The following is a 25,869-nucleotide window of genomic DNA, read 5'->3' as shown; positions in this document are numbered from 1 at the left end:
CTAAAATAATCTTATCAGTCAAAGCAGTCATTTATATTGTCAGTGTAAAACAAACACAGATGTATTCTTTTCTTTAGGTTTCTAAAAGAAGTCAAGCTATTTATCAATATTTTCTCTCAGAGTGTCTGCAAGAAATAGCTCCAAAAGAAACATCAAATGCAAGCAAGTATCCTTTGGAAAAAGAATACAAAACCAAACACAAACCCTCCTAACCATACTATGGAGATTTGCTAAATCATAAAAACTGCAGGATAACTCCTTTCATATCTACAGCATGAACGTGGCTTTGAAAGTCCAAAGGAACAGTCAAATTATTTGCATACTTATTGGAAGCATATTTGACCTTAGACAGCAGTACTCTTTAATGTACAAATTTATGTTATGCTCATCTCTTTTGAATAAAAGTAGTTTAGCTACAACATATTGGGCTGTGGGCAATCTGTTCATGCTGGAAGAACAAAATGTAAGAAACAGATTTGGGGTTGCACCAATGAAAAAACGTAGTTTTATTAATTCAGTGTAGCTCTAATAGAGGGAATCATCTATGATATATATCAAAATGATTTTAAGCATCTAACTGTAATTATTATCAACTCAATATCATTATTAAGCATAACTGGAGATGCACGTATCAAAGAACCTGTTAGTACTGTTTAGTACTGTTAGTACTTTATTTAAATTTGAAGAGCTTGTGTTTAAATAAGCAAATATTATAAAAACACAAATGAAAAAGAGATGGACACATGCCACACTACAATTAATAGCAAAACCTAAAAGAAAAAAGTAATGGAAGCCACCATACCATTATGCTTTATGCATAATACTTTACCCCTTGATGCTTTAATGCTTCACCCCTTGATGATCGCTGCTTCAATAAATATTCACTATTTCTCCATAAATATTCATTCTAATACATTTCATCAGTAGCTATTTTCCCATTTAAAATATAAAAGGCTAATGTGTTTTCTTGAGTTTCTTGTTTCTTGAACAAATTTGTTTCACATGCACATACAATTCATGAAATATTCATACTATATTTGCCACATCCATGAGAAGAACGGAATCCTGCCATATGTTTAAAGTGCATTATGTTTTAAAAGGTCATGAAAAGTTGTCAGTTTTGTAATACTGTCACTTTTTTAAACGTGTGCAGTACATTTCACCAGACATATAACATATGTGCTATATAGAAAACTTACATTGTTTCCTTATGGGCATCTCTGCACTCAACAATCTTCAAAAAGATGAATCAAATGACTTAAATATAATAGATTAGGATCATTTTACAGACTGGCTAGTAGCATTAGGAACTGGAGCAGACACAAATGGACTGCTCCATAAAGTGGCTAAAACTACAGCTGCTGTAACTTATAATAGGACCTCAGAAATCTCACTGAACCATCTCCCTTGTGAAGACCAAATGATGCAAGTCATTGCATATCAAGTCATCAAGTCTTTTTAGACAAGCACAAGAAGAAATAAAACAAGGACTAATGCCATACGGAAGCTTGACATTGACTTTATTAAAAATAAATAAATAAATAAATAAATAAGGAAAAAAAAAAGACATTCTCCAACAGTAGAAGACATATGGGACAACAGGATGATTAAACATTTTCATCCTGAGGTAGAGAAGGACATTACATGAGACCAATGGTTCAGCCGCAGCTCTGCAGCTCCCTGCTTTCTGTCTTCAGATCTATGGAGGTGGGTACTTGTTTATGAGCACCAAACCAGTCATTAAAACCCTTGACCACCATCACTGTACAGTCTCCATGGAGCATCACTGCCCTCTTCTGGGATTTAGTCATTATAAGGACACTCAGCATTAAGGATGTAGGCTCCATGTATTGACTTCATTCAACATTAAGAGACTCTTAATTGATAAATGTCTTATTCTTCCCAGATTCCAGTTTAAGTAACTGTCCACTCAGACTCACCTATTTCATTAGTCTATAGTGCTTATTTGCTTAAATTACCTAATTGATTCATCAACAGTCTGCTTAAATATGAAACCGATTCCAAATACTTTGAATCATCTTGAATCAGTCTTGCTTTTTCTCTGAATGTTTAATTAAGTTATTACAGAGTTAATTACCTTCCCAATTAATCATTTATGTCCTAATAAATTTTCTTGCTATTTATTTTCAACACACTTTCTTTTATCTTCTACTTTTAATTCCATGTCCTTCATCTCTTAATAACATCCTTTGCCACATTCCTACCTATTTTTAAATTTTTTCAGCAGAGTAACCCAGTCTTTTGCTTACTCTACTGAATACATTCTTGCCTGCCCTGAAAACTACTTCCCATTAGCTCTGAGTCATTTGTTATAACCTTCCTAGAATTCTTTAAGCAATTCTTTCACCATCGAATTTGATGACCTCACCTGTTAGTTGTTTCTGTCTATTTTTCAGACTCTATCACAATGACTTCCACAAGAAAGATGTTTATTTATTTATTTATTTATTTTGTGACCAAGAAATTTGATATACAATCTCTTTGATGAGCTGACAAAGCTTGGCCAGATTTTTCATTTCCTTGGCAATTACAGTTTACAATAGCAAAACATACATACTCCATGTGTCGCACAATTTTAGCAACTTTCTTCAAAAATGCACTTCAGAAGTAAAATTAATTAGAATATAAACTGAGTAAATGATTGGTCTTTACCGATTGGAAAAACTGGTAAAATTGGAAAAATAAAGAAAAATTGTTAGTGGATTTCTGCATGGAGATCTGTATCTTCCTATGCAGTTTGCCACATATACTGAAACAAATTTAATAAGTAGGAGTGAATACTGAGATGATAGTTTACTCATGGTACTAAATTATTTAAGGCAGTAAACATGAAGATCTAGAAAGCAGAACTGCAAAAAAACCTTACTAGAGAAAGTGACTGAACATTAAAATGGCAGACAAAATTCATTTCAGATGGATGCACTAATTCATTAGTGATGCACACGAGCAAAACAATTCCAACCTTGCTAATAAAATAATGGCTTCTCGTCCCTGAGGAACAAGATGTATGGTAGGTATTTCTATGAAAACATTATCACAGTGATCAGAAGTAGGCAAAAAGTCTGGAAATTTTTAAGGAATAGAGAACAAAACACAGAAAACCCGAATATGAATTCATGTGATGCTCCAAGAAAGATTATGGAGTGAGTTATGTATAAGGAAGAATTAGAATTAAATATGAAAAAGAAACAAAACTGTATGATTGTAGTCTATAAAATCATGAGTAAAAGAGAATAGTTAGTTCCGTAGACGCTGTTCATTATATTAAAACAAACATAAGACAGCTTTTTACCCATCCAAAGAAAGGCTAAAGAAGTCTCTGATACAGGACTTCTTTAAAGCTGTAACTTTTCTGGAGGAATTTCCTCCTTGTTTCTGTATTATCCTGTAGATCTCTGTGATTTAGCCATTACAGAAGATACGTACTGACCTAGATTTTCTGTTCTGATTTTGCTCATACTTGTATCCTGACATACTTCTTCATGCTAGATTAAATGCAAAGCAGACTTTTTTTTATTATAAATCTCATAGCAAATATACTCCAAAATTTGTCTACCAATCTCTCTTTCATTAGAAACAGGCTCTGCAGGAAAAAATACAGAGTTTCATTGTAACTATATGCTCAGCATGCTTCAGTGATCGCCTATTGAGGCTGACCCAGGAGAGAACTACCTAGGTTGAATTTCAGAATTTAACATCAGGAGTAAGGACTTGTGGTCTTGATTTTGAAAGAGTACTGGAAACTCAAAGTCATTACTGAAGTCAATCATTGCTGATGCTAGTCATTACTTCTCTCTGTAGATTATCAGTTTAACGTGGAGATTGTAGTCTGAACTACTGGTTCTGTTCATTTTCCTTAAATTTAATCTTCACTCCATTCACATTTCCACTAAATGTTCTTACTTTTAGAATGCATATACAACCTTCTGTTCAGTGATTCTTTGCACTTCTTTAATTATATGTAAAACCCTCAAAGAAATCTAGGCTCCAGGTAAATTATGCAAATAAATGTGATAATGTTAAAGTAATTTTCCATATTTTTCTCATTGCTACCAGGTGATTTAAATTGCTTATTGGAATACAGAATAGAATAAACTCTGTCCTCTGTAATACTACTATGAGCAAATCTTTCCACACATCTCAACTTGGATATAAAGCAGGCCAAACTTTTGGCCAATTAATATAATGATAATGTTAAATCAACAGTTTCAGAAAAGCTTCAGATTTCAACATAGCTTAGTTTGAATGCATGGATAATGTTTATGTTGATTTTCAAATACATATATATAAAAAACCTTAGCTGTGCCCATTTCTTAGTATTGGGAATTTCCCTTGAAATCAGGTACACGTCTTTCTGATTCAGCTTCTTTTTCACTGAAAAGTGCTTTAAATATTTGACTTTTACAATACATAACATCCATATTATCATCCATATAACAACTGTATATCTCCAGAATCTGTTACCAATCAATATTTTTCCAGTTTTTTTGAAGCTGTACAAACAAAACTGTCTATTTCTAATTTTATATTACACTGTGCCCCAATCAGTCATTTGAGCTCACGTAACTAAATAAATAAAGATTTTGCCAGGAGTCAAGGAATTGCAATTGGCTTTAAATTATCACAGGAATTTCAAACCAGTCAGTATTCATACTTCTATTAAAACTGATTCCTAACTTTGTCTAGCGAATTCTGACATATAATTGTAATTACAGTCTGCTGAGAAATTTAAGTAAAAGTAAACAGGCTCCTTTCATCTGTGAATCTGGAAGAATGATTCTATAGTCCACAGGAAAGAAAAAGGTTCTAACCTGCTCGGTCCCTCCTATAGAGATTTTCAACCTAGGACATTAAGAAGGAACATATTTATGTTGTTAAAACTCTAATTGCTAACAAATCCACTCAAATTAGAAAAAGAAATATAAATAATTACATAGGAACCATACTAAATTTTAATTTCCTTGTCCAACAAAATTCATAGTATATGTAGACATTTTTTTTTACTCAGTCAACATTTAGATATACTGTCCTATGTGACATTGCTATCCCCAGCAGTATACTTGACCAGTTCAATATATTTACATTGGCTTTCTAATACATATACTGGTTCTGATGATTGAAGCTATTTCTGATTTGTCTTGGAGCCAACTTGAAAGATCGTAGCAATCCTGAAGCCTGATCCATATTGCATTATGGCTCAAAATTTGCCTCTCAGTTTATTTTTCTACTGTTCTGAAGGAAAGCAAAATACAAATAATGGTTCCATTCTGAGAGCTTAACCCTACAAAGAAGCAGTGCCTTTGAGGAAGAACTGATTAAGCCTCCAAACCTTTTCTAAACAGAAAGGCTCCAAAGAATAATGGCCCTTACAAATATTTTAACCTATTGAGACAATAAAAGACCTCCTACTTTAGACTCATTTCACATTATCTTTTTGGGAGGAAGGAAATTCTAAACCAAAATTTGTGCAAAATCTGTGCTGATAGATTAATGTAGAGCTGAAGGAACTAGGAATCAAGTAGTGTTTCAGGAACCCAAAATGAAAAGAAAAAAAGAAAAAAACAGGAAAGTGGCAATACATCAATGTTGAAAACATATATGAACTTGAGTTTTGGATCCCTTCAAACTAAATTTACAGTTTTGTCTTTTTGTCTTTTTTTTTTTTTTTTTTTTTTTTAGTCTGCATAGGTGTGAAAGCATGGAAAAAACAAACAAACAAACAAACAAAAACAAGTAACAGTTATGTTATATTTATCTTTTTCGCTGTCTCTGGATGACTGGTATCATAATTTTATACCCTATCTGATCTAATGGCAAAGCTTTGAGATAGTTTCCTTAGCTGTCCCAAGTCCCTGTGTCAATGAAGACAGTTATGTCCTCTCCATGAAGGAGGATAATAACTAATATGCTATTATACTACTTCTTTAGGAGCTCACTGCAGGCAGAATTAAATCAGGTTGTGGCCTCTTAGACGTATAGAAATATTTAACTTGCATCTAGGAGGTGAGAATTATTTCACAAAATCTCCTGTCTCCTATTATGTCACAAAGTCCATTGTAATGATAATTATGAACTATTTCCAATGGTTGGATTCCTTGGCTCATATAGATTTTAACTACCCCACATATTTAATAGAACTTTATTTTTGATAAAAGTCCCTTATAGTATTTCCTTGATTGTATGCATTCAAGAAGATTAAATTGGATTTTTGAAAGTGCTTATCTGCTTTGTGAATCTTAACATCTAACCACATAAAATCACAGTAGTAAAAGAATTTCTGTTCCTTACTGTCCTCTGGGAGTGACTATTCTTTCCCTTCATTTGATGACTTTCCAAGCACAATGAAAAGTCATTTCAAAGAGATGAATGAAGATGAGAATGATGAAGGGCAGAAAAATGATTTTTCACACATAGCCAAATGCCCGCATATCTGCTGAATCATCAAACGAATCTGTTGAAGCTTAGAACTAACTGCTAAGGTATTCATAAATACGTAAAAATTTGGAAAACTATTTTTTTAGTTGCTGTGATAATTAAACCCAGACAATATAAGTAATAATAATGTATATCACCAAGCTGCTATTTATAGTAGCACTTTCTTTTTTTTCTTTTTTTTCTTTTTTTAATTTTGATTTTTTTTTCTCCTTAGATTGTGGAATATAAAAACAAGCATCACTTATATCTATGTGACTGAAGTTTGCCATCTGCAGCTGAAATTCTCTTTCCGTAGTTCACATCCTTCTCCTTTCTCTTCAGATTTCATTTCACATTCTTCTGCATCTATATTTCAGTGTCCTTCCACAGGAAACTCATTGTCCCTTATCCCTTTCATTCATCCATGCTGGTAGCTTACAAAACAGTAGAAGCTCAGATGAGTTTGTAGAGTGTTTTCTTGCTAACAAATCCACTATATATTTTAACAGGACAATTTAATGATCAGTGTTCTTTGAGTATATTTCTGGAAAGGACTTAACTAGAGAGATGTATTTTCACATATTTAAGAAAATAAAACTAAACTAAACTAACAAAAATACTGTATCGTGTTGCATAATTTGTGTGATTTTTTTAATTGTTACTTTTTAGCAAAGAGCAATCCTGCTGTCACAAAGCCATTTTTTTCTTTCCCACTATACCATCTTAGTTAATTTTGAAAAGACCTGAGAGGAAGGAGATGGGCCTTGCGTGTTTGGGAGAAAAATCACAGAGCTCATGAACCTGAAAAGCAAAAGTAGGAGAAGCTGATAGATTAACACTGTTAGTCACTGAATTGGCTACTGGCAAACACAGAATTGAGTTTCTCCCATAATGAATTCACTGGAAATAATGCTCCTGCACTGCTTGCCTTAAAACTGTTCTTTAAAAAGAGAAATCATTCTTAAATAATGTTAGATTCTCAGTGAGTTTCTTGCCTTGTTGATTAATTTTGACTTTTTTAAAAAAAATATTTATTTATTTATTTATTTTGATATCCCTTGTTTTTCCACTCAAATCTGTTATCTTCTTCTTTGTACTTCATATGAAGATGTTGGCTTTGTGTTTGCATGATGCCTAACAATTGGAATCCTCAACTATGAGTAGCAGTAATGCCTAGAGCTGGCATGACTTGCTACTTCTTTACCAGCAATATTTAGAAATAACAGAAGAACTACATAAAGTGGTAAGAAGATAATAAATCTAAAATTCATAAAAGTAATCATACCATGTAAAAGCAATGCATAAATTTAGATGGTAAATAGATTTTATGGAAATGCAATTTTTCATTTAAAAACAATGTAGTTACATCACTGTTAAAATACAAAACAACCAAAGCTTTCTGAATAGCAGCTCAGTATATTTCTAAACGTGTTTCAAAAAAGCTCTTACTATTCCTCAGAATATGTCAGTAGCTCCAGAAACACAATAACATGGAAAACACTCAGAAGTAAAGCACATAGTGCAAAATTACATTCCCAAAATTCAAGTACTTCTGTATACACATGAAGTGACTTACAAGTGAAACATTGGTTCAGTTTTATAAAGGTACATATATATATATATATATATATATATTAAAAAAAGAAAAGAAAAGAAAAGAAGAAAGCTACTTAAAAGGCAAAATGGTCCAGAAAGCTTTACTGCCAGTATAATTTATTATGGAATTAATCTATTATGTGTTTGCACCAGGTCAGGCCACTAAAGGAAACCTGTGTCTTATCGAAATCAGATTGAGAAGTACAAATCGAGAATCCCTAATGGAGTACTAAGCACACTTCAAACAGCCAGCCATATGGACTGTGTTACAGCCTGGGGATGGTTTCTCTTGAGCCATAAACTTAGGCAACAGAGTGTGGAAGACACTTTATTTGATACAAGGTCTTCAAAAACTTTTTTTTTTTTTTTTAATAAGTTAACACTTGGCTTAGAAGCTGGGGCTTCAGGCCTCTGATTGAAGGTATCTTTCTATTTTCATCCTAACCCATCCTTTTGAAAAAGCTCTTTTTAAAAAAGATGTTTAGTGGATAATGTACTTAGCTCCTGAATTCAAAATGTTTAAAGAAGAAAGCCTGCCTACTCACAGCAAGTGAGAGATACCATATTATCAGACAATACCCAAAAGAAATTAGAAAGGGACCAGGTTCAATCTCTGTACGTGCACAAGTAGACCATCTGAAGGTCTGATCCCACGATTAAGAGTTTTATCATCCGTTCAGATTTCCAGCCATTTAACAAAACTTAGCCTTCATTGTAAGCCTGAGCATTCACAGCAAAAAAAATCAGTTTTCTGTCTCATGCAAATATACTGTGTGCTTGTGCTAATAAGGCACTGTTTGTGGCATTCTGATAGCTGAAACAAAATCCCTAGAAGTTCCTGCTAGAAGTCGAGGGAGTCACTTTGGACCTTGTTAATAGATATACCATGTCACTGAAAGTCTCATATAGGATTGGGTAGGATTTTTCTAACTAACTTCACAAATGGAGTTCCCTACTGTTTTCCTATCTGTGCTCAGAAAGCTCTTTTGGATATTTTGGACTAAATTTTTATTTTTCTCTGTACCATATCTGAAAATTGAAGGTATTCTTTTCTTTCTTCATTATCTCATCTGACTACTTAGTTCACACTTTTTTTTTTCTTTTTTTTTCCCCAAGACAATGATTATCTCTAACTAGGGCAAAATAGAAGACCATATCATGAAGAAATAACATTATTTTTCTTTTCCCTTCATCATATAGAATTTCACAAAAGTTACTTTTATATATGATTTCATTTTTTAGCACATAGTTGAAATTTATATTTCAAATTTTGAGCATTTTCTTCAAATAACTTATTTTAATGTCTTTTCTTTTGCTTACACACCTAACTGGCAAAACAGTCATTGCCATAATATTGCAAGTAAGAATTGTTTGTTGTATCTTGTCTGTATTTACATTGTAAAGCAAATAAAGAATCATGCAAAATTAGAAGTTATTTTAGCATTCAAACTCATTGGCTGGATAGTTTTGTCTATAGCATTTATATACTGTGATGCTTTTCAGAACTTTTAAAAATCTACTGGTACAAACGCATAGCCAGAAAGATACAAACAGATTTATTACACCTGGGAAAAAGTGACCAAAAAATTGCTTGTTCCAGGTTATTCTGCAATTGGCTGATGGTACATGGGCTTGATCTCATTTTCTGCTTCTATCTAGAAGAGATGAATAACTGTCCCATATTTTAAGAGTTATTCATACTTTACAATTTATGCTTTAATGTCTTACAGGATAATATTTTTTAAAGTTTTACTTAAGTCTTCAGCCATAGAAAACTGCAATGAAAATGAATGTTATGTGTCATTTTCCATGTGTATGGATCAATATGAATGTTACTGTCAATTTGAATAAACCATTAATGCAAATATAGATATCAACTTACAGAAATAATATAGAAACCTAGAACTTTAACTGCTGTTTAATGGAGATAAAAGAATTTTCCTACCTATAACATGGAGGTATGAGTTCATAAAACCACACTTGCGTATTACGGTTGATGCTGGTACTGGAATTCTGAGATGTAATTCGTCATTATATTTACCAGGCGCACAGGAGATGAAACTAAACCTGACATGTGAGGAGTTATACTATACATGCATAAAATACTGTTCAGGTAATGTGCTTTTTTTTCATTTGCTCCCTGAAACACTGCCCATCAAGCAGTTCTATCCTGTGCCTTCTTAAGTGGGAAATGAGTGTGTAGACTCAGACAGACTCTGTAGATGTGGGTTTGAGTCCCAGCTGTACCACTTGAGCCACTTCATAACCTGAAGTATATCAGTTCACCTCTTTCAGAGGTAGATGTAGGAAGAACTCTTCTTCATTGTATATTTGTACAACTTCAGATGCATAGCTCATAGTGACTGGGTATAAGTAACAGAAAAAGATGTTCAGCTGCCAAATATTTTACTCAAAGTCAATTTCATTCACAGCTTTATCTAGGATAAAACATTTAAAGATCACAACTTTGTGCTCTGTTCATGCCCTTTAATATTTCCACATCTGAACAGACCTGTTGTTTCAAAAGTTCTCAGCTGTAACCACTCCCATTCAAAATGTCCACCCGATGGAATGCTGAGTATTTTCCATTTCCCTGGGAAAGCAGCCATCGTTTCTTAGGCCAGCATTTTAAAGTGAGGAGATAAAAACTCAGAAGTGGGGCAACGCAAATAAAGATTGAATGCTTTATTAGTCCTGCATTTATTAAGGAGGCAAGTTCACAAATGTTCACAGTGCAGATGACTATAAGAGCAGGATCAAGTTTATTTGGAAATTAAAAATATACAAATTAACTTCTTGATGAATATAGATGTTCATCTAAAAAAATCATATCAGGGAGTTTTTCTATGAAATAACAGGAACTTCAGAAATATGATACTTTTGTTGCATTCAGATTTAAGAAAAATATAGACAGCATTATTTGGCACTACTTACACTGACAAAGCAGATTTCTCCAGAGACTTCAAAATTCAAAGTATATCATTTGAATTTACTAAGCAGTTCTCTCAGGATTTTAGGGATGTAAAAGTTATGTCTCAGAAAGTGCCAAGATGCTTAGAAAGGAAGGTATGCAACTTTTTGCAAAATCTATATTGAGACAAAGTACATGCCACACAGCTGAAAAAAGATTTACGTTGAAATAAGGACTGTATTAATACAAACCTGATGTGCCATTTTATTAGTTCTGTAACATCTGACCTTCATCAAAGAAGTTATCGTCATAGCGTATAGTAGACTCAGTGGACCGGATTTAGTGGTTGTGTATGGGGTCAGAAGTTATGCTGACACTGCATAGGAACATCTATTGTTCAGAGCTTTAAAACAAGTGAGCTGCCTGTTTTCAAGATGTGCTGATCAAAAATATTTGTGATCCATTGGAGATAGCATTTGACTGCAGAGTCTTTTAGCTGTGACTATTTACAACCAAGTTAGATAGGCTAGTTTTCTCTGAGAACAAATTCTGAATATTGTCCTTTGTACTTTTGACTTTCATGATACCTTTGGTTTGATGTGAAACATTTTATTTCACTTCTGTTACTATCACAGTGAGAAATTACTTATTATTTTTTTCAATATGATTAGTTTAATGTTGAATGTAATTTGTTATAAGGTTAAAATATCATTTCAACTTAGCTAGTTGTTAAGGGGAGACATACCTGAAGTACCATAATGCATTTAAAACCCAAGGCAGAATTATAAATTGATGCATTTTGTTATCATGGAAAAATTAACCCAATGTTTCCGGATTTTTATTCCAGCCTCTAAATTGCTGGTGCAAAGATGCTGAAGCTTTTGTAATATGACACGTCAAAAAAGATATCACAGATTTTTCCTTTTTAAGTCACATTTATTGAGGAGCTACCTAACCAGGTTGTCTACAGTGAGTGTAACTATGCCAATGAGATAGGATAACATCGGTATAAGTAAATTAAGTAAAAAATAGTAAATTTAAGTAAAGTAACACTGTAAGTAAACAGCGTTAAGATATTGACCATGTCCAGATTACAGCAAATATTTTCATAGTAAGCTTAAATCTCCCAGGATAAGCCACGGACATCCCCACCTCTGCTATGAAAATACTTTATAGCCTTTGTTGCTACTTTACCCCCTACAGACTAAACTTTATCTGTATTTTCTCCATCTTGTAAAATTCTTTTGGTAAAACTTGTTGTTGAAATATATATACATATGTTTGTTGTTTTAAGGATTTTTGAAAGTCTTTGGAACTAACCTATATCCTTGATTGATCTTCCTAAAGAAAACTTTTAATCAGGAGCATTAAATTTTACTTTTGGAAGTCAAAGCGCTAAGGAGGATGATAGGTTTACTCTCCTCCTCCCTTTTCTCTTAGTCAGACAGGCAATGTATTTTCCAAAGACACCAGTGCCTCAGGAATGTTATGTTATTTCATTTCAGTGGGGATCAGAGGTTTATACCTTTATTTATGGTTGTCATTTTTTGCTTCAAACCTCACAAGCTTTCTCTGACTATGGAGTCATTCATATATCCTGAAAGAATTTCAGATAATTTATTGTTGCTGGACAGAATTTTCTTCACAGTGGTGTGAAGAATTACATGCTCTACTCCTCTTTTACTGCTTATAGGCAAAATCCTGCCCTCATTTACACCACTGCAATATTAAATAGCCTCCTTTGAGAGCATTAACGTATGCTGCTTATTCGATAGAGAAGAAAAAGTTATTCTGCAGCAATCTAAAAATTCTTCTAAGATTATTACTTTGTTAATCTATTAGGACAGAACAATCAGTGGTTTAACAAAAGGAATTAAAATGTTTACTGATTGAGTACTAAGAGAAGAAATTGTTCTCATTCAATTTAGCATTTCTCTAGATCAGACGAAATAAAATTAGAGATTCCAAACACTTCTTTAGTTTGGGTTAGCTATGCCAGCATCTTCAGCTGCTTCAGTGATTTTTTACCCTAAGGCTTTGAGGAAAGCCCTTAGGGAAAAAAAAAATAAAAAAAAAAAAAAAAAAAAAATCACTCCTCTCTAGATAGTCTGGAAATTATCACAACTTCAACACTTTATCTCCCAAAGAGATGAATCAAACTGAGAGCTTTCAGGCAAGTGTGAGTCTCCCCTTTCCCAACTTTTAGGGCAGGAGCAAATGGAAATTATTCTGCCTCCATGACTCCAGATACATTCTAGTCTAGGGACCTCAAGAGCAGGAGCTTTTTGCAGGTCTGATCAAATAAACAGGTAGAGGTGCTCATGGACAGCATAAAGTCTTCAAGTCAAAGAGCCCAGAAGTGCTCCCAGGGCCTCTCTTGTAGACAAAAATTAAGTCACGCCCTGATGGGATGGCAAAAAGTCATTGTGACTTAATAAAGAAAGAAAATGAAGTTTGTATGGAAATAGAGAGTAAAGAAAGTATCCTTAAAAGCAGAAGGGATTTGAGAGCGGTGTGTAGTTAAAAATGGAAATGGAGTGGAGGTGAAATGATACAAGGAGTATCTGATTTATGCTGTGAACTTAAGTTACAGTTCTAGAATAGATGACATTTTAATACAAAAATTGGGTTTTAGACCAAAAGACAGTGTTCTCTCACAGCCAGAGCACATGAATCAATTCCTTGTCTCATTCATCATCCTGCAATACTGCAGTTGCAATGACAGCAATAGTTCATGCTGAAAAATAGCATCACAGGAGAATCAACTTTATATTTTACATAAAATATGATTTAACAGGTGGAAAGAGTAAGAAAATTACTGATCTCTATGCAAGATTCATTGTAAAATATAACTTTGATAGCCAGAAAAATTCTCATTTCAGCTCCCAAGTAAAAGTCACTTTCACAGCAAGTTACTTAAATTATCTGGCTCAGCTGGGATAAGTAGTTATAAGCCATATTGGCAGGTGGGGATCTTTTATCCTCTGGGTCACAGATGTGATTAATCCTTAGGCAAAGATCTTTTGCACAATCCTTATGATATTTAAAGCATTAAGTATACCACATTTACTAATAATAACATTTAAATGTTTTAGTTGGAAGAAGAGTATACACTTATTTCTATAGATTAGAAATTATCTCTAAATACAGCTAGAAAATGCAGGATATTAATGCACAAGATTCAGATTTAGGAACAAGCAGCGACTACTTCATGATCTAAGAAGCATAGCCTTTGGAAATGAACAGCTTTGGGAAACAAGCTGCCAAGTTTTATGTTTTAACAAAATTTCAAGGCAATCTACTTGGTAAATATGATTTATAAATACTAAATACTTCATAAAAGTGCATGTTGAAATCATAAAACTTTCTATATGAATTGTCTTTCAAAATACTTTCACTGATCTGGAAGGTTTGTAGGCTTTCAATACTTACAATAGAAAAAAAAAAAACATTTTCAGACCTATTTGGTTAGCTCTTCAAATTTGATGGACCAAAGAATGGTTCTTAATGCAGGATGAATGAGAAGTAAAGCATCTGGGTAACATTCTTTCTTAGCGCCAGCCTCTACTCCAACTTAATCCTTTAAATACCATAGCTCACTGTCTTAAGGTTTAAAAATATTCACCACAGTTTTATTCTGTCCTAGAAGCTTAATGCAAGAGGGTGGCTTAATGCAGAGAGCTGTATTCTTTGTTGGTTTTTTTTAATTATTATTTTTTTTAATTGTATGAAATTGAACTTTTTTTTTCCCCTGAAAAACAATTGAAAAGAGAATATAAGGAATTATTTCCTCCTTTTCTTAATTGTTAAAATTAAATACATTTTATCTAGAACTGAAATCAGTTTGCTTAAAAACTAAGTCATGTCATTCTTAAAAAAGCTAGTCTTCTGATTCAGCTGGGAGGAGAGGTTGTTCAGATGGTCTGAGAAATACCTGTCTTTGGAGATATTCAAAACTCAATTGGATGAGGGCTGGAATGACTTAATTAACTGGGATGTTAACCCATATTGGAGTATGGGATGGGCTAGATGTCTTGTAGGCCGAGTTTGTTTGCTATTGTATGGCTACAAGAAGGAATAGAAATTTGCGAGGAAAAAAACATATAGGCAAGACAGTACTGACAACCTCAATTTACAGAAAACTATATGACAGTGGCATATACCTAGTATTTTATGAATTTGATATGTGAATGAGATATCTCCGTATAGATCATTGTGATCTTTAGATGTGGAATTACAGTAGATGCAAAACTGGACTCAATGGTAAGAAAAGCTATTATCAGCATAAAAAGAAACTGAAGACTATGTTAAATACACTGTGGATCTGTATAATAGTGGTTAATGCAGAAAGCAAACAGGGACCATTTATGTCTGTCTGAAAAAATCTATGCGAACCTATGAAGTCCACCATATGATCAGAAAAGTGGTATCAAATGTTAAGAAGAATTTAAATCTGCTGGAAGAAGTACCTCTCATCACACAAAATGGCACATGTGTTTTGGGGCTGTTTCAAACTTTGGTAAGAACCTGTGTAGGATATCATGGTTTTGTCAGTCTGACATTCCTCTTGCTCGCATATGCACTGTTTTTCACTCTTTTGGCTGAATTTACCAAATCTGTCTTAAATAACATAAATATATAACACTATGCATATATTATGAGTATGTACCTGTATGTAAATATATAAAGAAAAATATATTAAATTCCTAAGTTTCTCAAGAGAAGAGACTTGGAATACTACTTATCAGGTTGATAGCTTCTAATACACTTACTTTGGAGAGAAGTTTGAATAGCTGTTGTGAATTATGAATTTAATTACATATATAAAGAGAAGAGCAGTCAGAAAGATAACAAAGCTGGATGTTACCCTCTTTAACCATGTCCTTCCTTCTGCCATAGAAGTTTATGAAGTAAATCTTTTGCCTCAAACTTAAAGCTGTTTTTTCCTAACACTGTAGTCTCCATTTACTGAAAGATGAGGGATGGGAATTTGCAGAATTGTTAAGCTTCAGAATTACAGTGTAAAGTGAGGAGATGATGTAAATTTTTTAATCCATGCTCTTTTATACTTGGAAAAATTAGGCCATATGTGTCTCAAATTGTTCTTTTTATGCTAGCAAATTTGTTTGACCTTTAATCTTTCCATACTTGCCCTTCTGATCTGAAACATATGGAAAATAGCATTTTTTTTAGCTCAAAGAATTTTGAAGGAAATTATTATTTGAGAAGCATTCAAAAATGACAGAAATAAGTATCATACGTGAGCCTCTGGAAAAAGCTACATATTTTTTGTAACAAGAATAATGAAGAAGAAAAGGAGTTATACAAGTGGAGCTTAAAATTAATGAGCACTATTCTGTTACATGGAAGAATAATAGCAATTCATGTAATTAGAGACTAAAAATATACATGCAAAAGGGGAAACAAAGACGTACAGATGCAATTATGTTTTTCAGCTGTTTGCACGGTATTTTTTAAAACAACACTTACATGGACACATGCAGAAGAGAAAATATCATCATCCCAAGATTAAAGTCCTGCACAGCACACAAGGAATGGAAGAAATTTTCAGTGTAGCAGATTTGTGAATTGAATAGACTTCTTCAGTAAGTTGAGAACAGTCCTTGTAATATATGTCCTCTGCAAGATCTGAAAAGTAAAACAAAAAGTTGCTGAATTGAAACTATAAAAAGAAAGTAGAGTGACACAAAATATGATGTCATCAATGCTCAGTTTTGAATGGTAGAATCACAGTAAATTATTTTACTTCCTTTGAATAACAATTACAATTTAATATTTAAACCATGCAGCAATGGGAGGCACAATCAATTGTTTTTGAATAAAACTTGTAAAGTAATTAAAATGCTAATACTTCATTCCTATTCCTAGGATTTCCATGAGAAAAAAAATGACAAAAGTGGATTCTACTGACCATGGAAGAAGAGTTAATGCTCCAAAAATACACCTTTCTGATTCAGTTTTTATTGAGCACTGGAACAGTCTCCCCAGAGGTATGGTCATGGTACCAAGTCTGTTGAAACTCAAGGAGCACTTGGAAAAAAATAGACAGTTTCATTCTTATGTAGTTGTGTGAAGCCAAGAGTTGGACATGATGATCCTTGTCCCTTCAAACTCTAGATATTCTACAGTACTTAAGACATATATTCAATTTTTTTTTTTTTTTTTTTTTTTTTTTTTAAACTTGCTTATGATTTAATAATGATATCTCTCAGGGCAAGAGAGAGACATCTAGATAAACATATAAGTGCATTTTTCTCTTACTAGTTTAGTTGTCAGTAATGAATATAAAACGCCATTAAACTTCTTGGATTGATTTGACCTTGAAAATCTTTTAAAACCTAAATGTTTCTATGTATTTATACTATGTCTTTATAATTCTAATTTTGTTCTCATCTTCATTCAATTCAGAATGGCTTAAATGAATTTGATGTGTGACAATTGCAGAGATATGTACCATCATCAAAAACTCTACCAATGAATTTATGGAAAAGCAAATAAGAACACAAAAAGAAATTAATGCTTTTCATAACTTTTCTATTTATACCTTTATTTTACCTGAATATTTAACAACAACAGAAAATAACCACATGATTTTCTGACTCTTCACACTGTTTTGGAAGTGTGCATCCATTGATAGAACAGAATTCATAACTTACCATCATCTAGAATTGATTACATAATGTCAAACAGTTAACTACACAATATAAAAAAGTCAGTAAGAGCACTTACTAACAATGACAATATGTGTTCTTTGTCACTGAATGCACAAAGTCAATATAGAATAAAGATACAGGAAATTTTGAACTTCTGTTGGTGAAGAAGGATCCGAGTGCCATCTTGAAAGGAATTTTGAGACTGATGAGGAAAAGAATCTGCAGTTCTCCAGATGCCAGAGCACGTGCTTGGAAGATTTTGCTGATTACTGAAAATCCAGGTAGCCCCTTTCTGCACCTTTAAACACTAATTTACACAAGATTAACATTTAATACAAAGCTTCTTAGCATTGTTGGTATAGTTTTTCTGCTAATTTTACATGATGTTTGGTAAAATTAGACATCAAACTCATAATAGTGTACAGCATCTTGTGGATAATCCTCAGCTTGTATAACTGATTACTGTGTCTAATACATGAGAATGGAGTGTAGCAGTCTTATGACAAAAACTAGTGTCCTAGTCATAGATCTATTTCTAAATTCCTAGGCTTTTTATACTTTTAGAAAGTAAAAGAGTGCTACAGTATGCTTTTTCTGGAATTTTTTTTTAATTCCTTGTAACAAGTTTCCAGGGTATTTCATTTCAAATATCACAGTTTAAAGAGAATTAAATGGTACTTTAAGTCAGAGCAACAACAACAGCAAAGATCTGTTATTATGAATACTGTCCTGTGAAGCCACTGAGTAGCTCAATGGTGCAAGAATACAGTTTTCTTAAAAATGAAATAAAATAAGAAGAGTATAAGTAAGTAAGTGACGTGAAAAGACAGGCATTGTTCTTCCATTTTTTTATTCTATGAAATATGATTTTTGACAGCTTATAAAGTTGCTTCATTAAATAAAAATAAAAAATGAAAAAAAAAAAAAAAACCTCACCCCAACATAAATTCATTTATTTTAATAGAGAAAGATTTATCCAGTCAAAAATGTGCCTCCACCAGCTCCCACAGAATCTTTTGATTACAGTCTACGGCTTTACCATAAACGTATGCCATATAATACTTTGCATGAGAATGCCAGATTTCATACTCTGACATTTATTTAAAAAGCCACAAGTGTTTGGACTCAAAAATGCATAATGGTTTGAGGATTCAGTTCTGAGAGAAAGATGAAAGGCAAGAGGAAGTCTAACTGGTCAATCCTGTAACAGAAACGTACTCAAACTGAAGAATATAACAAGGTGCGAAACAAGGGCCCCATTTGAACTACCCAGCAATTCCAAAGAATAGAGATCTACTCATCATAGTAACTCTCTGTTTCTACTTGGCAACTGCCATTAAAACATCAGCTAATAGAGTGAAAGTATAGCTTTTTTAAATAACTTAAATGTCTGGTCACATAATGTATGAATCAAGCATTTAATAAGAAGGCTCAGATTCTTATGTATTGAAATTTCATAACTGCTGAACTTCTCTATCTAACGGAAGTACTGAATGTTGATCACTTGAATATTACCGAAGATTTTGATTTAGATCCAAACTAATATACTTTTGAAAGTGGAACATTTAGATAGTCACATACCTGAAAGTAGATTTAGACTATCACACAGACATCTTGAACGCATTTTCATTTTATAAAGGAGGCAATTCATCAAACTGCAGAACAATATATCTTCTGTGATGAAAGTGCTACTGGAAATCTTCCAAGTGAGAAAGTAAATATTTTTTATCAAAGAGTAACATTTTCAAAATGACTTCCAAGCTTGAATGAAGTAAATCACTTCAGTGACGTTTAGGCATCTGAGTGTTTTGCAGCTCTCGAAATTTTGTTTCAGGCTCAGATGAAATTTATAAACACCACTACGAGTACTGTTTATGTAGATTTAAAAACTCAAGATTCAAACATCTAGGTTTGAGCTAGTCACCTCAGTTTCCCTTAAAGTCAGAGGAGAGATCAAACTACAGTGTTAGAATCATAGAATAGAACAGAGTCATAGAATCATTTTAGTTGGAAAAGACTTTCAAGTCCATCAAGTCCAATAACCAGCCCCTTAGTGTCACACCATACATCTCTTATGTACCTCCAGGGATGAAGACTCAATTGCTTCCCTTGATGTTCCAGTCCAATGCTAGGCTACCTTCACCATGAAGAAATTCTTCCTAATATCCAATCTAAGCCTATCCTAGTGCAACAGCAAACTTTTAGCTTGTGTCTTATCACTTGTCACCTGATAATTTAGAGTGGGAAAAGGAACTGAACAATACTAAATACATTGGTGTCTGAGGTATTTGTTTCTGTGTTTCAGTTTGACTTCTGTATTTGATTAGGACCTTTTGAAGACATTTGAAAAAATATTTTAAAAATCTCAGATGACATGTGATGAATGAATGAAGAACATTGTTATATCAAGTGTGATTTCAAGCATCAATACTACATCTAATTGCTGGGTAATTTATTTACTAAGGCAGCTGAATGATCCTGCATCTTTCAATTCAACTCTGATCTGGAGTTCTGTGCCCAGGCCTGGAGCTCCCAGCACAGGAAGGATGTGGAGCTCTTAGAGCAGGTCCGAAAGAGGGCCCTAAGATGATCAGAGGGCTGTGGCACCTGTCCTGTGAGGAAAGGTTGAGGAAGCTGGGCTTGTTTAGCTTGGAGAAGAGAAGGGTCCATGGAGACCTCATTGAGCCTTCCAGTATTTGAAAGGAGTGTTTAAGCAGGAGGGAGAATGACTCTTTACAAGGGTGGATAGTGATAAGACAAGGGGGAATGGTTTCAAAGTAAGATGGGAGATTTAGGTTAGATATTAGGAGTAAGTTTTTTCATTTAGAGGGCAGGTTGCCCAAGGAGCTTGTGGATGCCCCCATTCCTGGAGGCATTCAGGCTGGATGTGGCTCTGCGCAGCCTAGTCTAGTGGTTGGCTACCCTGCATGCAGCAGGGGTATTGAAACTAGATGATCTTTGAGGTCCTTTTCAACTCAGGCCATTCTATGATTCTATGATTCTATGATTCTTATTTGGTAAAAGGCACTGTGTGTCAAAGGAAAAACAAGCAACACTTTGACATGAGGAAACCTGCCTTTCACCATAGTGTTAACTTCCAGCATAACTTTAAAGGCAATAGGGGAAAAAAAAAAAAAAAAAAAAAAAAAAAAAAAAAAAAAGATGAACCAGTCAAAAAGTGATATTCCCAATAGAAATTTTGTAATAAATGCCATCTCTTTCTATATAAAGAGGGCCATATTCTACTCTTCATTCAAGCCAGGGCATCACAGCAGGAATAGCACATGGAGCTGCAGTAATGTTTTTCTGCACATATGGAACTAACAAATTAGGCCAACTTTTTTGTAAAACATGATGGAATCACTTCTCCTTCAATCTAATAGTCATTTTCCCTAGCAGCAAGCATTAATGACTTCCCTGACTAATGAAAATTAATTGCTAGCCCGCCTTGACAATTACATTGTGATCGATCAAGTTTAAAGGAGCTGCAGGGGTCATTTGCTGTAATTCTAATGCAATCCATTAAATCTGCAGCAGAAGATAACCTTTAGCTTAGTTGCATATTAGGGAATACTAATGGCAACTTGAGATGTCACTGTTTATACAAGAGGAGATACATCATAGTGTCTATTTCTCTTCACACTATAGAGGTGTTTCTGTTTCTTAGCTAATATGCAAATTCCCCTTGACATCAGAGTGCAGTCTCTGTAATCTTATCAAAGTACTATGAAGACAGAGTTATACAGATCCAATGAGCGTGCTGAGAGTGCTCATCCTGGCTATTATACAAAACTGAGTTGTAAAATGAGATCAAGTTTTCTAAGTCTAAATGGAATGTACTGACAGAAAAAAAAAAAAAAGAAAAGAAAAGAAAGAAAGAAAAAAAAAAATTAAGCACACACTGTATCTTATTGGTCCTGCAGAAGCCATCAGTTGTGAAGTGCTCTTGAATGTCATGTACTGACATTTATGCAAAAGACAATTGTAAAACAAGGTTCAGATTTGTAAAGTTATTGGACTCATAATATTACACTCATTGGGCTCAAAGTGAACCAGCAATGTAATTATCCCTAAAATGACATAATTGCAGTGGATATTTCTAATCTACTCTAACAGGCACATTATGCAAATATTTACAGCACATACATGCTGAATTATATTTGTTTGATTTTTTCAGTAGAAATTAAGATCAAGTCACATTGTATCTTAAAACAACAACAAAAAAGGTAAACAAATAAACAAGGATTTTCAAATTGAGGCTTCACAGATTTCTCAGCTGAGTTGATCTACCCTATACACTGCTGATTGGGGGGAAAGTTGGTTTTCATGAGATGAGAAAATTGTGCCTGAAGTAGTGAACAAAATAAATAATTTTAATGTAATTCTGACCTGCTACTTTGTATATTCTATTTCATAGACTATGTAGGCAGGCAAGGAAAATTTGAAACAAGTATGTCCTATGTATCTCACTAACGTGTATGGCAATAACATTACAGTGATAATTGCAGAGATTTTCTAAAGCAAATGTTGCATATTTCTACTAAAAATTAGCTCAGGAATATGCTAAAAAAAAATACAGATTGAATGTGAGTGAGTAGCATTGCAAAAATAAATAAAAAATTTAAGCAAATGCTTCAACTTTGAATGGTATATCAAGAAATCAATTATTTCCATATGCTCTTAAGTATCTATACTTTCTTCTAGAAAGTCTGAATTATAAATCTGTATGAAATATCACAGTTTGTAGAAGAAAGAAAACTTATTTCCCCCCAAATATAGTAATATAGTAGTACTTAGGCTAGATTTTTAAAGAAGTTGTACTTTTTTTTTTTTTTTTTTTTTTCTTTTTTTTGGATAAGGCAGATGCTCAGTCAGTAGAAACCAGGAAAAAAAAACAAAAACAAAAACAAAAACAAAAACAAAACAAAACATGTTTTTATATATTGATATAAAAAGAAAGTCCAAGAAATACAATACCAACGAGCCTGAGTAATAGCTATAGCTGAAAAAGAACAAAGATGTTTAAATCCTTTTTCCATACTACTAAAGGAGTTACTTAATTTTAGATTTACTTTCACTGTGGCCAGATTGTGCTTTCAGACTAGAACACTGGCAAGAATTTCACTAAAATAATTTACAAATAATTTATTGTAAATATAGATACAAACAAGATCAGATGAAAATCTCTGGAAATTGAAACAAATAACATAGATTTGAATTTCTTCAGACTACACTCTTAGACAGGGGACAGAGAAAAGCCACACAACTACCTAGTACTGCCAGATATAATATGCACTGATATTTTTGTTCCAACGTAACACTCTTAGAGTGCTAGTTTTTTGAAAAAATATTAATATCATTGTTGTGTTTTGTTTGTTTGTTTGTTTGTTTTGATTTTAGAATTTTACCATTAGAAAATATCTGTACTGCATATTAGCCTTATATTCATGAGATATTTCTTATTCTATCCAAAAGTGGCACACAGTGATACCGAAGCTGTTATAGAAACCATGTTCCATATAAAGCGTTCATATTTCAACTACATATTTCAACTACAATGCAATAGTCAAAATTTGCTGGAGTCAGTGAAATGAGTTTATTGGCCTTACTGGTTTTTATCAAGATCACAGCATGAATAGAAACTTAAGGTTTAGTCACGAATATATTTTATATACCTAGTTTTTGTAAAAGCATTTCAACTGATGTTAATGGCTTTCATATTCTTCTGCACATTAAGGATTTGTTTACACGCTGTATTGAATCAAAGCTTTCATGTCTGCTCCTCAGACAAAACTTCTGCCCTTTAACCAAATCTCAGCTGAGGTATATTATGGATTCTGACATTTTCAAATAGCCAGAATATAAAAATGGAACTTCTGAATAATTATGGTTCCAAGGCATTTTAGAAACGATAGCATGTAAAGTAAAAAGTTTCATCTCATTGAGTAAAGGTAAAAAATCACACCATTATCAACAGTGACAGGGCTGATGTAGGGGGAAAAAAAAAAAAAAAAAAAAAAAAAAAAAAGTACTGCAACAGGTTATTACATTATTAATGGACACATTCTATTCTCAGGTTTGTGGTTTGATGAAGTCTGGGCAAAATGTCAAACTATATCAATATTAACAGCTTCTGACAAGCTCAAGGAAAAGAAAAAAAAAATAAATCAGAATGAACAACCTACTCTGTAAATAAAGAGGTATTGTATCCTTTTAAAGCCAGACAGAATTTAATTAAGGAAATTAACACAAATTTTTTAGACATAGCAATTTTCTGAACCTCATTCTTCATCGTTGTGAAAAAGTTACATTCCTTTGTAACGAGAAACAGTAAGAACCTACTCACTGATCTGAAGTTAGTGATATCATCTACAGAAAAATGGAGAGGAATGATGATGAATCAATATAACTTCAATCATGAATTTTCCTTTCTCTATTTATCCATTATTTGATTAAATGTCGTAAGCATTAAAGTTGAGAAACCTGAGAAGAACAGAAAATCAATATTGTTGAAATTTTAGAAATACTAATATTGACTATTCAAATGGTTTATAATTCAAAAATTTTAAACTGAGCTTCATGGAGAATTATGCATTTATACAGTCTAAGCAATCAAATTTGTTAGGCCGTGTTTCTTTCTCAGTTACTGCATTTTGCCCTGTTTCTTGTATAATGACTCCTGGACTAGAAATACCATTAGTATCTCATATCGGCTAATATGCTTTTAGTAGTAAATAGGGATGAAATATTGAACATAAGGTTGGACAATGGATCTTCACAACATTATTGCTACATAGACTTCTCTAACTATATCACAAGGTTTGAGCTTAAACATCTTGGTCATATATGGAGATATCTGTGAGAGACACCACATGTCTAAATCTGGAACCAAATTCCATCGTAAATGATTCCACACGGTTTATAGTTTTGTTTCTTTGTTCACAGTACAGTGAACAAAGTTAATATTTTATAGGTAGTATTTTCAGGTAGTGTTCTAATTCATACAGATGTGGTAATAACCTCATGTTGAGATCATCTCATCACTTTTTGTGCTGTGAATCTGACACTATTCTCTGCTTCTAATTAATCTTATTCCATCAGCTGTTTTCAACAGCTGGAAAGCATTATCATTCTGAGGTCTGAAGCAGTAATACTTCAGTAATCTGCTGATATCAGATCTTTGCAGCTGGTAGCCAGCGAGGACATGTATCACCTACACTTCAGTTTTTCATTAAGAGCCATGCAATCTTTACAAGGGAGTATCTCCCTTTCTCCTTAAGAGTGCTATGTAGGAAGACCGTGTTCCATACTTCAGAGACTACTTCACACTACAACACAGAAAAGGAATATTATTGGACCAGTGAATAACTTTTATTCCTTCTAAGTTCATCTACAACTAATTTTGGTTTCTGAAGATCATCTTCTCATCGTAGTCCAACATAAACATTTAGAAACAGTAGGAACTTTGGATCTGCAATGGCATTTCCATATAAATACACTAGTTGAGGCTGATATTTTCAACACTGAATGCTTTGTTTGATAGTATCTTAAAAATGTTATTGATCCTGAAGCTTTAATGTAGAACATTTGTTAACTTTATGCTCTTTCATTCACTCTGCTGTTTACAGAAATCTAACTGTTATGGAAATTTCCTTATTATAGCAAGTTTATCACAGTTATTTACTTGTAGTCTGATGCTTCAAGAGTGTGAGCAAGTCCTGCGGAATACACTAACCATCCTTCATTTGCTTTGATTGTTAACTGCCTGTATCACATTGCTGGATCTGATCACAAACATTCAGTCGTTCTTTGAGCTTTTGTATGTTTTTTTACCATATTTACAATATTTACAAAAAACATATTTACAGTAGCTGTAAAATGCTGTGAATCAGCTGAGGCTTGGGCCAGCATGCTGTAAAGAAATAGGTCCCAACATAATTTTTCATGGTTTTTTTTTTTTTTTTTTTTTTTTTCTTACTTGGTGATTGCACTGCTGTTTTATAAATTATATTTCTTTAGTATAAAAATTATAAATCATTACCAGGACTTATGGCAATGAAAACTTTAACATCTACATTAATTTTGGCTAAATTCTGAAAAAAAAAAAAAAAAAAAGCCTTAACATTTCTTTCCAATGTTTTGCTGAATTTGTAGTGTAGTGTCAATCATCAGTTCCAGCTGTGGGCAGTCAGAAACACTGCCATGACTATATGATTTTTAACAAAACAAGACGAGGAAGGAATATCATTTGTT

The 25,869-nt window shown here is 33.2% G+C and overlaps 1 long non-coding RNA gene across 2 annotated transcripts in view; it reads right to left on the bottom strand.

Moving 5' to 3' along the window:
- The window catches only part of LOC116236057 (uncharacterized), a 47,943-nt gene that overhangs the window by 5,626 nt on the left and 16,448 nt on the right, over nt 1-25,869 (bottom strand). For both annotated transcript variants that reach the window (XR_016463558.1, XR_004168483.2), the window contains one exon: nt 16,433-16,591. This is a non-coding gene — a long non-coding RNA (uncharacterized LOC116236057). The remainder of the gene's footprint in view (nt 1-16,432; nt 16,592-25,869) is intronic.

The sequence above is a fragment of the Phasianus colchicus genome, chromosome 1 (assembly GCF_987193195.1).
Source record: "Phasianus colchicus chromosome 1, bPhaCol1.hap1.1, whole genome shotgun sequence".
NCBI lineage: Eukaryota > Metazoa > Chordata > Aves > Galliformes > Phasianidae > Phasianus > Phasianus colchicus.
This window is presented reverse-complemented; position numbering and strand designations above follow the sequence as displayed.